This window comes from Chondrus crispus, genomic scaffold (assembly GCF_000350225.1).
Source record: "Chondrus crispus Stackhouse genomic scaffold, scaffold_293, whole genome shotgun sequence".
Classification (NCBI taxonomy): Eukaryota; Rhodophyta; class Florideophyceae; order Gigartinales; family Gigartinaceae; genus Chondrus; species Chondrus crispus.
In genome coordinates this window covers 15056-30295 of record NW_005179177.1, presented here as the reverse complement: position 1 = coordinate 30295, position 15240 = coordinate 15056, and positions in this window count along the sequence as shown.

Sequence of the window (15240 nt, the reverse complement as noted above, 5' to 3'; positions counted from 1 at the left end):
GGGTTCTCAACCTGCTCATTGCTCTATGCAGCCTTTTCCTGATTTTGACATACGAATCGGCAATGACGTAAGTTGTTTTGTCTTCAGACACCAGCAGCCTCAGACTCCCAGCGAGGATCTCACGGAAAGAAATTAACGCCTTCCCACGTTTTTAACAGTGCGGTACTTGTACAGGACACCCTCGTTTCTGACTACCGCAATATTGAAGACCTGAAGAAGTGCCATATACCCCCGCATGAAGTGTGCGTGCCAGAAGGAGGATCCATACAAGTGTTCTGGGATGACGTTATCGCTACAGAGTACGTCACGCCTACCTCGTTACCTCCGTGTTTCTCTCAAGCAGTGGTTGCTAACAACTACATTTCCCATTCTCTTCGCCAGTTCCTGCCACAAGGGCCAAAGTCCGATGCTGGTTTAATCATACGAAAAAGGCGCCAAGAACTTGTACGAGAAAAAGTGCAAATTTATGATCGGTCTCACTACCACGGGCATGACTCTTGCCCACGGAATGTACTGCCAGAAGATAGTGTCATCGGGCGAGCTCTGCTTCCTAGGTGGACTGTCGTTCCTTCTTCCGCGTGGCTCCAAGTACACGGAAGTGATGAGCAACGCAACGCTGGACATGCAGCGATCGGGGTTGCTCCCAAGGGCAGAGAATTATGTCAAGTCGATCGAGCAGTGTCCAAAGGACAGCCATTTGACCCTGACGCTGACCAAGCTGCAGGTTTTCTTCATACTGGCTTTCGTGGCGTGCTTCGTAATCTTTTTAGAAATGGTGCTTGACCCGCAGGAGGCGGAGAGGGTGAACAAAGCAAAGAGGAGGGAAGGTGATGATGACTCGACGACGGAAGAGGGCTCGATCGAGGGTACTTGTACTACCGTGGATGTAGCCGTTTGTATGAATACGGATGAAAGAGGTTAGATGAGAGGTAATTCCGTACGACGCAATGTTTTGTGGGTGGTGCTGTTTCAGAAAGGTAGTCGGGGGTGCACTGGCTGGGGTTTTCGTTGCGTCGTGGCGTACTGCACACACCGTGTACTGAGTACACGGTGTGTGCAGTGTGCCACGACCCTCCGTGTACTACACGGTGTGTGCAGTAACAGTTCATGATAAAATGTGGCAAGTGACCGATTTTTTCTAGGCATGTCTGGTGAAAAGGCCGTATCCTACCCAGTCCTTCACCGATTTTGACTTTTTAAAGCTCAATAAACACATAAAGCGCGCATATACAGTACCAACGGTACTGTAGCTTTACAACTGTAACGAAATCACATCATGTGTTCATTCAAGGGAATGAAGTCCCTTAAATGAACGCCTTTTACAGGTCTGAATCGCATGGAAACTAATTTGGCAACCTCAAATAATGGCCGTGGCTCGAAAAAAACTCTTTATTCTAACAGTCAAATAATGTCCGTTAACTATTTTGGCAAACATGAACTATTTTGGCAACAAGCGAAAGTAATGGGCTTTCGAATGGCGGTAAAAACAGAAAAGGCGCGCAGGTTGTAATCAGTCACAGAGCTACCAAGGTTAGCAAGTGGCGGGGGCGGATCTGGGTGACTCGGTTTCAGAAAAGTGCCGCAAAAAGGGGAAGCAGTGCGTTGCCAAAATAGTTGAATTTGTCGTGGGCACTGTACAGCGAGGACAGCGCTAGCCCTAAGCGACTGGCAGTGTCCGCGGCGGTGCGCCGCCGGTCCCAAAATTACAAAGGGGAATTTTACCGGGTACTTAAATCAAGGGGAAATTAAAGGGACTAGAAATCCGGGGGATACTCACGCACTCACGAGACAAGACCCCCGGTGGCTTTTGTGGCCTTTCGCTTCGCCTCGCTCGATCACCTCCGTTCTGCTCCCTCCGCTGCGCACGTTAAGGGAAACCGAGCCTCAGCTTCCGCTCGAGACTAACATTCCTACCACAGTTATGGGCCCAGGGAGTGGTTCGGCCCGCGATCGCGAGAGCCGTTTAGACCCTCCCTTCTTCTATCCGGATGGAGATCTTCAGGATTGGCGGCGGAAAATCGCTCGCTGGGTAGACCTTATAAAGTCTGCCGCTGAGCGTGGCACGGATCGCGTGTACGCCACGGTGTACGCCACCCTTGGGCGCCAGCTCTATGAGCGTGGCTTGCCCAGTGCTCAACAGTCAATTGTTGACGAAGCACAGGCAGCAAGAACGATCGATTTTAAACAAAACGATCAAGTCGCAGCCGTTCGAGACATTGTGAATCTCATCGCCATTGACCCCCCGATTGCTATGGTATCAAGGCTGATAAACTCGTTTCACAAGGTATCAACCTGCCGCCGGAGGAAGAACGAGGATCTCTCTGTTTTCGTGTCACGGTTCCGGGGACTGGCTGCGGAGCATCTTATGCATTCCAACGCATCGACGTCTTCCCAGATTGGTGAAGTCCTGGCAATCACTTTGTTGAACAATGCCAACCTCGAAGAGGGCACTCTGACTAATGCCAAGCTGCAGTTAATTTCGTTGGCTGAAGCTCGGGCTGTCGAAGTGAATCCGCCAACAACGAGGTCGTTCTCCATCAAAGATCTCGACGAATTCAAGTCTGTTATTGAGAGCGCAGGAGAGCTCCAAGGTCCGTTGTACTTCCGTACAGACGATGAAAATGGTCTACGGAATGCCCTCCGTAAGTACCGCTCTCAAGCACGAGGGACAGGAAAGAAAATCCAGGACGCATTTCAGAAACTGTACACCAATCCGCAGGAAGATGAAACGCCTAATAATTCCGTAGCGGGTATCATCTTGTCCAAGGTGAAGCCTTGCAAGCTTCACTTAGATGACGCCGTTTCTGTCCTTGGAAACTTGACCCTCACGTCAACACAAGGTCCCTCGATGAGCATGAAGGACGTTGAAAGCCTCGTGCAGCGCAACGTCCGACAAGCACTTCTCGCCGTAGGGCATAAGGCTTCTGGAGCTGGATCCGACAACTTCGCCTATAATGACGTCGTACGCAATGGAGCTCGTGGACGTAGTCGGAACCCGCCCAGAGGAAGACGCAAGCGCCCTCACGAAGAAGTAGGAACCCGCTCCTACAGGACCACCTGTGCGGAGTGTGGTGAGCAGGGACACCTCCGTGGTGATCTGCACTGCTCAGCGTCCGACCATCACGCGAAAAGACGAAGAACCACTGGGAACGACCGTTTCCGGAACACTGGGAACGAGTACAAATCTCCTGTTTTTTTTCGTCCAGGCTCCCGTCTGGGACGCAGAGACAACTAAGTCTCGTTTCCAGGCGGGGAGCCAAGTCCGACGTCTTCTCCTCACGTGAGGACCCCAATCCAATTTTAGACGTTGGCTGTCCGAGGAGTGTCGGCGGCATCCAATCCGCGGCTACACTCTGCGTGAAAATGGGAATCAAGCTATCTATTCGTCCGCTCGATTGCAAACCATTCTATCACGGATATGGAATGGAGTGTAGCGAAGCCGAGCTTGTGGTTGCCATATGGGATATGCCTGTTACGGACATGTACGGGACAAACATAACAATTCCGTTCTACGTCACAAAGGGAATTGGCTTCCTCCTTCTCGGCAACGAAGTGCTCCACAAGTCAAGATTGCTCGGACCAGAGAACGCCCTTGTCATACCACCTGGAGTGTGCGGCCTCTCACAGAAAGAGGTCGTGCTTCAGACATACAGTGAACAAATCTCCCCGGAAGATAAAGACGCCAAGAGAACGTACTTGTTCGTGGTACCTTCAAAGACTTCGTCTTTCGAAACGTACTTCGCATCTTTGCGCTCCCTCATGTCGAGGCAAATGGGGCATCGTTTCGGAAGAACCAAGTTTATGGACGGAAAGGTGGCAAAGAGGTTTGCGCTCAAGCTTCATGGCTCTTCCCACTTGCCCCTTGACGATATGCTCGAGTTATGCAAACGAGGATCTATCCTCTCCTCAGTTCTTAGGCAAGCCCTCACCACTGTTGCATCGAAATGTACGTCTTGCAAGAGCACCGGAAGACCTTCCAACTCGAGAAAGGTCTCTTTCGGAAAGCTCCTCTCATCTTTCAACGACCACGTTCAGCTAGACTACATGTACATCACAGAGCTGGGTAATCAGCCCATACTCCACATCGTCGACGTACACACCGGGCTTTCCGTTACCTCACTCATGACTACACGAGAGATGGACGAGGCATCCCGTGTGTTCGATAACAAGTGGTGTGATGTACACGGTCCTCCAGCTGTTGTATCATCTGACCCTGAGTTCAATAACTCCGTGTTCAAGGGCTTTTTGCAGTATGCAGGGGTCAAATTCCAGCCCCGTCCTGCTCGAAGACACAACAAGCTTGGGGTGGTTGAGAGCAAGAATGCGGTGGTCCGGTTGATAGCCCAAAGGATGACCAAAGATGCACAGTTCTTCATGCAGACTCGCAACGTGGAAGTGGAGAAGTCCGACGTTCTTTCCCGTGCAACATATGTGAGCAACATACTGTACGGTAGCAAGAGAATGAGCAGCTTTGAACTCGCTAGGGGCTATACTCCTTCCATCGCTGGACTCCCAAAAAGTGTTGTGACCGACCAAATAATCGCTGCTCACGAAGAGCAAGTTGCCCGTCGGGCCCTCTTGATGCTTGACAAGGGCCGGTCACCCAACACCGTCCTTCCCGAAGACCTTCGACGTGGCGTCCTCGTCTACTACTTCAAACGCAACGTCAAGTTTGGCAAATGGGAATCCGGGAATGTACGTGCAGTCGAGCCGCACATGGTTATTGTCTCAAATAACCCGGAACATCGTGGAAAGCCAATTCGGGCTGCGTATGAGGATGTGCGCATAGCTCCACGGTCACCCTTGCTGTTGGATCTGAACCAGATTGGTTACGTTTTCCCCCGGTCGTACGCCGTCGTTGATACGGATGACACTGAGGTAGCGATGAACCAGCATCAAACCGACAACGCCGAGTCCCGGAGCCAAGTTTTGCCGACCGAGGATGATCTCCCAGCAAGCTTTCCGTGGGAAGAGGGAAACGACGTCCACCCTCCTCTACACGATGACATTCTTGAGATCAGAAAAGACGGAGAGGACTCAAGAGTACATGCTGATGAAGATATCGCAAGGTACTTCGAAGAACAGCCTGCCTTCTTTGCGAATACTAAGAAGTCTCCAAGCTCACGCAACCTTGAGAGACCCCTGCAGGAAGGAGTCACTCCTTCAGATCCGGCAAGGCAACAGGGCACTCTCAACAAACCGTTTGACCCACCTCGTCCTGAGAAAGACATCGGTGAGGTGAGAGTCACGCCTCCCCCGGAGCTGCCGTTTGAACTCCAGTCCATGGAGCAGGACGTCCTGCGGCAAGTAAAAGGGATCATCGGAGATAAAACCGCTTCGGAATTTCAACTGCAGTTCGTGCCCCGATGGCTGCTTGACAAAGCCATAGCTGCAGAGAAGAATAACTACGACGGTGCCTTTGAAGAAGTCAGGTTGAGTTCCATCCCTAGAGGTGCCAACATTATATCATCGCATCATTTCTTCCAAGTGAAGACCGATGGGGAAGAGGACAAACTCCGGCTGAAGTGTCGAATGGTGCCTCACGGCAACCGCGACAAAGATAAGGAGAGTGTCCGGAAGGATTCTGCAACTGCACAATTCCCAGTGATCCGACTGGTGTTGTCCATCGCCGCCGTCTTGAACATGGTCATAGCCACAATCGACATTAAGGGTGCGTACCTGCAGGGAGGTTACCTTTCTCGAGACATCTATGTTCGACCACCAAAAGGTTGGGCGGCCCGAGGGATTCTGTGGCGACTTCTTAAGCCCGCCTATGGAATCGTCGAGTCTGGAAGACTCTGGCAGCTAACCATAGAAGGTTGGATGTCTCGGCAAGACATTGTACCCATCCCTGGTATGCCACAACTCTTCATGAAGTTCGGCGATGGAGGTAATATTTCTCTTGCTATTTGCAAGGTCGTGGATGATTTCCTGGTAGTCGGTTCACCAAGAGAAGTCAACGACTTCCATGCTGCCCTTGCAAAACGATTTGAAGTTGGCCGGTTCGTCGTAGACGGCCCGCTAATCTTCAATCGCCTCCACATTTTGCAAGGCCCTGATGGTACAGTGCACATCGATATGAAAGAGTACATGGAGAAAATCGAGTTTCCGGCGCTGTCTCGGGAACGGAAAAAGCAGTTCCACGAAAGAGCCACCCCGGAAGAACTCACCTCGTACCTTGGCTTGGCAGGATCACTAAACTTTCTTGGTCATGGTGTCCTCCCGCAGGCTTCTTTTGCAGCAAGCTACCTCCAGCAAGCTGTAGGCAACCTAAGAGTCTCTGACTTGGTTAACGGCAGTAAGGTTCTGAACGAACTGCGGGGCTTGACTCCACAGCTGAAGTACTGTGCTCCCCCGATGCTAGACAAGGACCCTTCGTATTTGTGCTTCTCCGATGCTAGCCATGGTTCCACTCATATGGGCAGACCGGATACCTCTCCGGGATATACCTGCCTGCGGGGGGTGCCAGTGTGTACCATGTCCTTGATTGGCATAGCTGCAAGCAATCCCGAGTGGCGTTTTAGTCAATTGGAGCTGAAATACTTGCCGCAGCAACGTCAACAGACCGTGGATCGCTAATGGCCGAGAGCCTCAAACGAGTGTACGGATCGGACGTCCCGCTTCCGTTTATCCTCACGGTTGACTCGCACGGCTTGTACTCAACAGTGACGACGCTCCACGAAGGGACAGATTACCGTCTCCGACCCACAGTAGCACGAATGCGAGACTCCTTCGAAAACGGAGAGATCGCTACGATGCAGTGGATTGCCGGCAAACTGAACCTTGCCGACGCCTTGACGAAGAGAAACTTGGAAATGTTCCGAAAGCTGAACAAGGTCATGCTGAATGGAGTGCTGGACCCTTGCATGTTCGATAAGGCCAAGCGGATCCAGTTTAATTAGCATCTACGGCTCATCGATTACCATCCTCCTCCTTGTCTGAGAGGAATCAGTGGTAAAGGGCTTCTTCTTTCGCGAAACATCCTTTCGCTTACGTTGAACTTCGGTGGATATTTTCCTACCACCACCATGACGCTTGCGCTTCCCAACTGGCTGTTTGGTGAGGCGACGAAGCTCCGGAATGCCGAGTAGGTCGATCCCATCACCAAGACAAGCGCTCAAGGTTCCCTTGCCCATCTGTAGTGCAAAACGCTCTGTGCAATCATACACGAGCTGCCTTTTGGCATCCAGAACGACGACATGGTCGATTTCTTCTCCTGAACTGTCCATTCCCCCTAACCTGGACAAGAAGATCCCATCACGTTGGGAAGCCAACCACTCTTCTTCGTCAACACGCTTCGGAATCGAAACCTTTTCCAGGCGGTAAGAGCCCAACTGCTGTTCGAGCCACGCTCCAGCTTGGGCGACGCTCACGGCTGGCATCGGATGGATATTCATCATGCCTAGTGCAGCCACTTCTCCAGCCAGCGCATATAGTCCATTCCCGATCGCGGCTCGGAGACACTGGCCACGTGGAGAGAACACGAAGCTGGGAACGTTCGTACGGCGGTGGAGCGTTGCAGCCGAATCCCCGCGAGCACCAGGGCATCGAAGTCTGAAGAAGTGGTCCATCCGGCGAGTGCAAGCTCGGTGCAGATTGTCCAAATATCGCGCCTCGGCGTGAGCATCAAAAACTATCTCCACTTGCAAGACGCTCCCGTTTTCCTTCACCTCCAAGTCAGACTCGACCTCACTGCTCAACTCGATCATCTGCTCCAAGCTACCCACGGCCCTTTGCGACTTCATGGTGTAGAAGTCGATGGGCCAGAAGGAGCGATGTCCCCCGCGGTCGTCTGCTGAGGCAAGGAACCCCCGCTTGCCAAACCGTATGTCCTTCCCGGACGAAAACACAATACGCCGGATAGTGTAGTCCGTTTGGTCAGCCTCGGGGTCCATCAGCCGAGAACCCCAAAGGCTCAAGAACCCGAGTTCCTCGAGTATTCTTTCGGGTAAAAAGCGACCACGGCGCAACGACAGCCAATCCCAGAGCTCGCCACAAATTTCTCGGGGCAATCGCACACTCCTCATCAGTGCCTCCTTTGTCACTGACACCACCCGGGAGCCACTGTGTAGCTGAACGCGGCACTTGCCATCCAGCATCTCCATTCCGGAAAGCGGTGCGCGTTTAGATTCCATCGAGACCCACCGCACGTCAGGCATCGTGTAGCCTCACGCTCACCCCTCCGTACCGTGGCCCGCGGGCGCTTTTATCGGTTTCGGTCAGGGCAGGCGCGAGGCGGAGGATGACGAGACGAAACGGAGGATGACGAGACGAAGCGCTCGACGCCGAGACGAAGGGCGGAGCGCGCGGCAGCTGCAATGGATGAGGCCCCAGTAGGGGAGATTGAGAATGTGATGCTTGGCGCGGTGGTGCGGTGGTGCGGTGGTGCGGTGGTGTGGCGGCGCGGCGAGGCAGATTGTGACGACGGAGCTCAAACAGATCGCGAGATGCGCGACGGGCCCAAGGAGAGGAGCCGGAAATGCAGCGCGATTTAAGAAGCGGGTGCGCGGACGCGCGAAATGGGGGACCGATCGCAGGTAGGGAATGCGGTGTAAGGCAGGAGCCCGAAGGAAAAGGGAAGAAGGAGATAACTCCGTGGAGGAGCACGCGGTGCATAAGGGGAGCACGCTGACTGGGGTCTGCCAGAGAGTCGGACCACGTTCCCAACGGATATACTCCGCCGTCGGCGTGCGCATGTAGTCGGCCGCCGCTGGCCGCCGTCGAACGTGGCCCGACGGGGGGTGTGTCTTGGGCACTGTACAGCGAGGACAGCGCTAGCCCTAAGCGACTGGCAGTGTCCGCGGCGGTGCGCCGCCGGTCCCAAAATTACAAAGGGGAATTTTACCGGGTACTTAAATCAAGGGGAAATTAAAGGGACTAGAAATCCGGGGGATACTCACGCACTCACGAGACAAGACCCCCGGTGGCTTTTGTGGCCTTTCGCTTCGCCTCGCTCGATCACCTCCGTTCTGCTCCCTCCGCTGCGCACGTTCAGGGAAACCGAGCCTCAGCTTCCGCTCGAGACTAACATTCCTACCACAGTTTCGATATTTGGCTGTTTGATGCTTCGGAAAGAACTGCCCCACCGGTGAGAACCAAATGAAGTACATTCCCCTCGTACTCACCATCGCATCCTTGTACTCACACTCCTACTCACCCTCGTATCGCACCCTCAGTCGTAGTCGCACGCTCACTCGAAACCCATCCCGCGACCTTCTCCCTCGCCACTCTGTCTGCACTCCTTCCCTCTCACCTCCACCGTGGACAAAGACAGACTGCCGGCGCTGTCCTCCCTGCTCACGGACAGCACGCGCTCCCCACGCGACCGCGAGCAGCGCGATCCCGGAGAGAACATACGCGCCGGCGGCAGCGGTGCTGCGGCGGATGATTGGCTCGACAGCCGCGAGCGACGTTCTCCTGCGGCGGCTGCTGCTGCTGAGCAGCGAATCGCACTGCGCTAGCACTGTCTGCGCTTGTGAACCTGTCGGAGGACGAGGCGGCGGCGGCCCTGACGCACGCGGACGCGGTGCGGCTCGCAGCGCAGGTGGTCCTGGACGCGGACGTCGTCGCGCTGCACGCGGCGCTGCTGTCCAACCTGACGCGCTTCGCGCCGGGCGTGGACGAAGCGGAGCGCGCGGACGGGTTTCGGGAGAGGGGCACGCTACTCGTGCTCGTGGAGAGGGTACCGAGTATTCCGAATGTGCTGCGGCTGTCGAATGCGTGCGCGAGCCAGGAGGGGAGGGACGTCCTGTTGGTCCAGGGAAGGCAGGCGGAGAGACAGCTGTTGACGAGGTTCCTGAGATTTCTGGAGGCGGGGGAGGCGGAGAAGAGGCTGGCGGGGGCGAGCTGGGTGCGGAACTGCGCGATGGCGGACGAGTGCCATGATGTGTTGGTGGGGGTACGGCGGCGGTCGCAATGTGCTTGGGGAGGTCAAAGGAGGTGGGACGGGAGGAGATGGCGGAGATTCGCGCCTGGTTGGTCGAGGAAGTGTTGTTGTTGTGTAAGAGCCGGGCGGGGAAGGACGCGCTCAGGGATGGCGGGGCCGTCGACGTTCTGGAGGGATGGAAGGGGGAAGAGCATCAGGGATGGCGGGGCCGTCGACGTTCTGGAGGGATGGAAAGGGGAAGAGCATGCACGCCGTAGTGAGCATTCTGGATCGGCGGGAGACGCTGGTAATCTCGAGGCAAATACCGCATCGATGCACTTTTGGTGGGAAGCCGTTTCGGTCGACCAATAGAACGTGCACAACTGGATTGTCAAGGGTAATCAAACAGAGACCATCCGAACCAAATTCTTGATATTTGGTTCCGATTTTTAGATCGACACCAAAAATTTGATGATTTGGTTGCACCGGTGGGGATTTCAATCGACATCAAATCATCAAATTTTGGTTGTTGGGGTATTTGATTCTACCGGTGGGGATGCTTGATGAATCGTAATCCTCATGGGGGTGTCTTTACTCGTCGTCGCCGTCTCGTGGGTCTAAGTACCGCTGGTGACAGACTGTAATGCTGACAGTCTGTCCTTGCGGTCGGTCACGCGCGCACCTGTCAGCGTCTGATGAAGAGAGTTGCGGTCCGTCAGTCCCGGGGGACGCTGAGGGGTGCGCGTGAAGGTTGTTCCGGGGTGCGCTTTCGGATCGGGGCTGCGGGGTTCATTTGGTTGGATGATTTTGCAGATTTCTTCAAAGCGGATGGGTCCGAGCGCTTTTGTGAATAGGTCTGCTGGGTTGCCCGCGGATGGGATGTGTTGCGCGATGATAGCGGCGCCTTGGACGTGATGTTGAAGGTGGTGGTGCCTGACATCAATGAGCTTCCTTCTGCGCGTGGGGGCGGAATTTTCCGCGACTTGTATGGTCGATTGGTTGTCGATGAATACTGTCGTGGGATGCTGTTGTGGGTGCTTCATGTCCCGAAGCAGCCGACGAAGCCATAGTGTCTGCTGGGCGGCGAGCGAGGCTGCGATGTATTCAGCCTCGCAGGTTGACAGGGCTACGACGTCTTGTGGCGTCGATGTCCAGGCTATCGGGGAGTGGCCGATAGTGTGTATTATGCCTGTGAGCGACTTGCGGCTTTTGGCATTTGCATAGTCTGCGTCACTGTATGTGGGCAGACATATCGGGGCTCGAGCGTGATACGAGATGGCCTTGCTCTTGGTGCACTTGAGATACCGGAGGAGCCATTTGAGCGCGTGCCAATTTGCTTGGCTCGGTTGCTTGCTGTGTCGTGTCAGCTGGTTGGTGGTGTGGTATGCGTCGTAGCGGGTGCTGTCGACGACATACCGGAAGTCTCCTAGAATGGAGCGGTAGTGGGTGGCCAGCGTGGGGGATGGGGGCGCCGTTTGGTTCTCAACGTTCTTGTTTGGCTTTTGCGGCGCGGGGGTTGTTTTTGGATTGCATTCCGACATGTTGTGTTTCGCAAGTATGGTGCTTATGGTCTGTTCTTGCGAGATGTGGATGGTGCCTTGTGCGTCGTGTGTTATTTGCCATCCGAGGCACGTATGGGGGAATCCGAGATTTTTGATGTTGTACTTTTGCTTGAGGGCGGTGAGTAGTTCATCGATGAGTGCTTGGTTTGAAGCGGTGACGAGGAAGTCGTCCATGCTGACAGCGAACAGCAGTGTGCCCGTTGTGTGTGTTTTGGTGAATAAGCATGGGTCGCTGTCGCATTGCTGATAGCCTTGCTTGATGAGATGTTTCTGAAGGCCGGCGGTGTAACGGTGGCCGGCGGATCGGGCCCCATATAGGTTGCCTATTAGTTGTCCCGCTTTGGTGCCGTGCTGGAGGTTGCCGTCGAATCGGGGGAGCTGTCTCACATAGACGGGGAAGCGGGGGTCATGTGTCTCGTGTAGGTAGGCGGCCGTGATGTCCATGTACTGTAGAGGCCATCTGTGTGATGCGGTGATTGCTAGGATTGTGCGCACTGACGTTTTCTCTGCCATAAAAGTGGACGTTTGTTTAGGGTCAAAGTGTTTGCCTGGCTGCATGCGGTCGCCTCGTATGGAACAGCGTGCCTTTCGTTTTGCTATTTTACCTGTTGGTGTACGTTTGTATCTGTACGTCATCGTGAGGGGAATGAGTTTTTCGTGCGGGGGCACGTCTGATGGCGGTATCCATTTTATCGTGGTCTGTTGGTCCAGCATGTCTAATTCAGCGTTGTGTGCGGTCTCCCATTCTGCCGCGTCCGGGTACTGCCGTGCTGCGTGGGCATGGCGTGGTGCTGTTGTGGTTTGGTCGATGGTTCGTGATGGTGGTATGTATCGGCGCTTGTTGTTGCTTTGTGCTCGAGGTTTGGGTCTTGTCAGTTTGGTTTTGAATGCGTGCGTTGACGTGTGTGTGGGATCCCGGTGTCGTGAGTATGGTTTGAAGTCGATCGCTCGGATGACCCTGTATCGCGCACTGTTTATCGTGATGGTCATGATATGCGTTTCCGATGTTGGGAACATGTATCGGACGGGTTCGCTGCGAGCTTGGAGTTTGGTTTTGTGTGCGTGAATTGGTGCTGTTCCGATTTGCCCGAAGGCGAAGATGCGTGTCATGCGCGCTGGTCTGCCGTGCCAGAGGCTCCACGGGCTTTTTTTGGTGACGCTGTGTCTCATTATGTTGTACTTGAAGACGACATCGCGTACTGCGTCCTCCCAAAATTGGGGTGGTAGTGATGCGTGATGAAGTGCTGCTCTGGCACTTGTGAACAGCGTTTTGTTGATTCTTTCGGCAATAGAATTTTCTTGTGGCTGGTGGGGGGTGTTGGTTATGTGCTGTATGCCGTGAGATTGATATGTGCTTTTGGCGTGCGTCGATGTGAATTCTTTAGCGTTGTCTGTCCTGTACGCTTGGGGGATTTTGTTTTGTAGGGACAACGTGTGGAACAACTGCGGTATTATGGCGTTCACTTCTTGTCTCTTGCGAATGTAGTAGGTGACCAGGTATCTGCTGGCCGTGTCTATGCAGGTGAATATGTGTGCATTTCCGTGTGTTGACGGGGGTGTGATGGGGCCGCATGTGTCTGAGCTGAGTTGCTCTGCGATTTGTTGTGAGTGGTGTGCGGTTGGGTGCGGCCGGGGGGATTGTCGAGCGTGCGCACATGAGGAACAGCTGATGGGTGGGGGGGCACCTTGGAGGCTGGCTGGGAGGTTAGCGATGGTTCCTTCCTGTGCCATGCGTTGGAGCGCTTTGGGCGGGGAGTGATTGAGGGCGAGGTGCCACTGGTACGCGGTTGCGGTGGTTTTTGTCAGTTGTTTGGGTGTGTGTGGGTTGGGGTCGTGGAAGTGTTGTATTTTTGGCGATCGGGTTTTGGTGGGTGTGCGATTTGGCAATAGGTGTGCTGATTTTGTCGCTGATCGGGGTGGGGTGGCCTGTGCTGTGGCCGTTGGTTGCTTGGTCGTCGTGCGGTTGTTGGCTCGTGTTGGCATGGTGCGTGCACTTTTGGCTGTGTGTCGGGTGGTGCTTTTTCGGGGTGACCAGGCATAGGCGTGCAGTGATTTATTCCATGGAGCCGTGCCGATGACTTTGTTTTGTCTGTCCCTGATGTGTGCCGTATTTGTGTCAAATGTGACCGTGCATTTTAGTGATGCTAGAGCGTGGACAGATACTAGTGTGTATGGAATGTTCGGGCTGTGTACTGCTTTGAGGCGTAGGGGGTACCCCTTATTGGTATATGTCTGAATGGTGCCGGCGTGGGTGCATTTCGTGGGTTGGTTAGTTGCTGTGAGAGATTTTGTGGGATGGGTGAGGAGCTTCATGTGTGGTAGGGGGCGGGATGTGTGCGTGGGATGCGCTGCGGAGTCTAGGATGAACGTACCCGCCTCGCCTTGGTGGTGGTCGGGTTCGGTGTCGGTGTCGTCCATGTTGAGCTCACTGTAATGCGCGTCGTCTGGTTCGAGGATGGCTCGTGCCTTGGCGGCGGGTCGCCGACGTGCTGTTTTTTGATTCTGCGGATTTGTTTGGTCTCGACATTCGCTGTCCGCGTGTTGCGGGTTCCTGACGCCCTTTGAGATGTGATGGCGGCAGGGGTTGGTGTGTCTTGTGGCGGGTCGGCGTATTTGCCGGGGTTGGGGGCGGCGGCCGTGGGTTGGTAGGTACGCTCGTGTTCTGGCTGCTGCTTGTGGCCAAGGGTTGCTTGGTTGGATGGCTTGACGGTATGTTTCGATTCGATTGTATTTGTGCACGAAGTCCTTCACGTCTTTGGGTTGCAGTGATAGGAGCTGGAGTCCGATGTCCACTGTTGTTGGGTTGTGTTTGAGGCCTTCGATCATGTAGTCTACTGTTGTGCTCTGTTTAGCGATGTCGGGGTAGCGAGCCGCGATCATTTGCGCCCTAATGGTCTCATGGCGTTGGACGTATTCATAGATTGATTGGCCTGGTTCGATGTGGCACTGTTCCGCTAGTTGTTTTAGGTACAGGTGGTCACTCGCATTCGTTGTGTCTAGATGGGCTTTGAGCTTCTCCAGGATGTCATGTGGTGTGGGGTTCTCGTCAGGCATAAGAAAGAGGTTGATGATGTCCGCTGGTATTGTGGCTAGCATTTTGCCTAAGAGTTTGTGCTTGGCGTGGAGGTAGGATTTTCGTTCCTGCTCATCGTCTGGGGTGGGCGGGTTGCCCTCGATATGTTGGATTGCATCTTGTGTGTAGGCTGCGGATTCTATGGCCAGGAGCCATGGTCCATAGTTAGATCGGTCGAGCTTGGGGATGTCCTTAATGTCCATGGTGGTGACCGTGTGAGATCGTTGTTGCCTGGGAGGAGGGATGTAGAGAAGGGCTGCTGGATGCAGGAGGTTGGGTGTTGATGAGGATTCGGAAAGGGGGCGGCGGGGGCGGGTTGTGATGCCTGTCTTTCCGGCTGGTCTGTTTGCAGACGCTCGACGGCTGCGAGTGCGTGTAGCGCGATCCAGTTTGCGTTCAGTTGATGGTGTGTCGTAGTGGTGCGAAGCGGGCCATAACCTGATGAATCGTAATCCTCATGGGGGTGTCTTTACTCGTCATCGCCGTCTCGCGGGTCTAAGTACCGCTGGTGACAGACTGTAATGCTGACAGTCTGTCCTTGCGGTCCGTCAATGCTCTCACTCTATCGTGATTTTACTCTGTATTGTCGGCGACTTGCGTCAAAGGGCAGTTGTCGATGTGATTGGTGATGGCCGAAAGCGATGATGAGATTGGAGTTTATTTTTTCCTTACAGTATTCCAGACCCAAAGTACTGTAAATTAGTTGATTTGTCGGCAGTGAACTACAGTACAACGCAAGA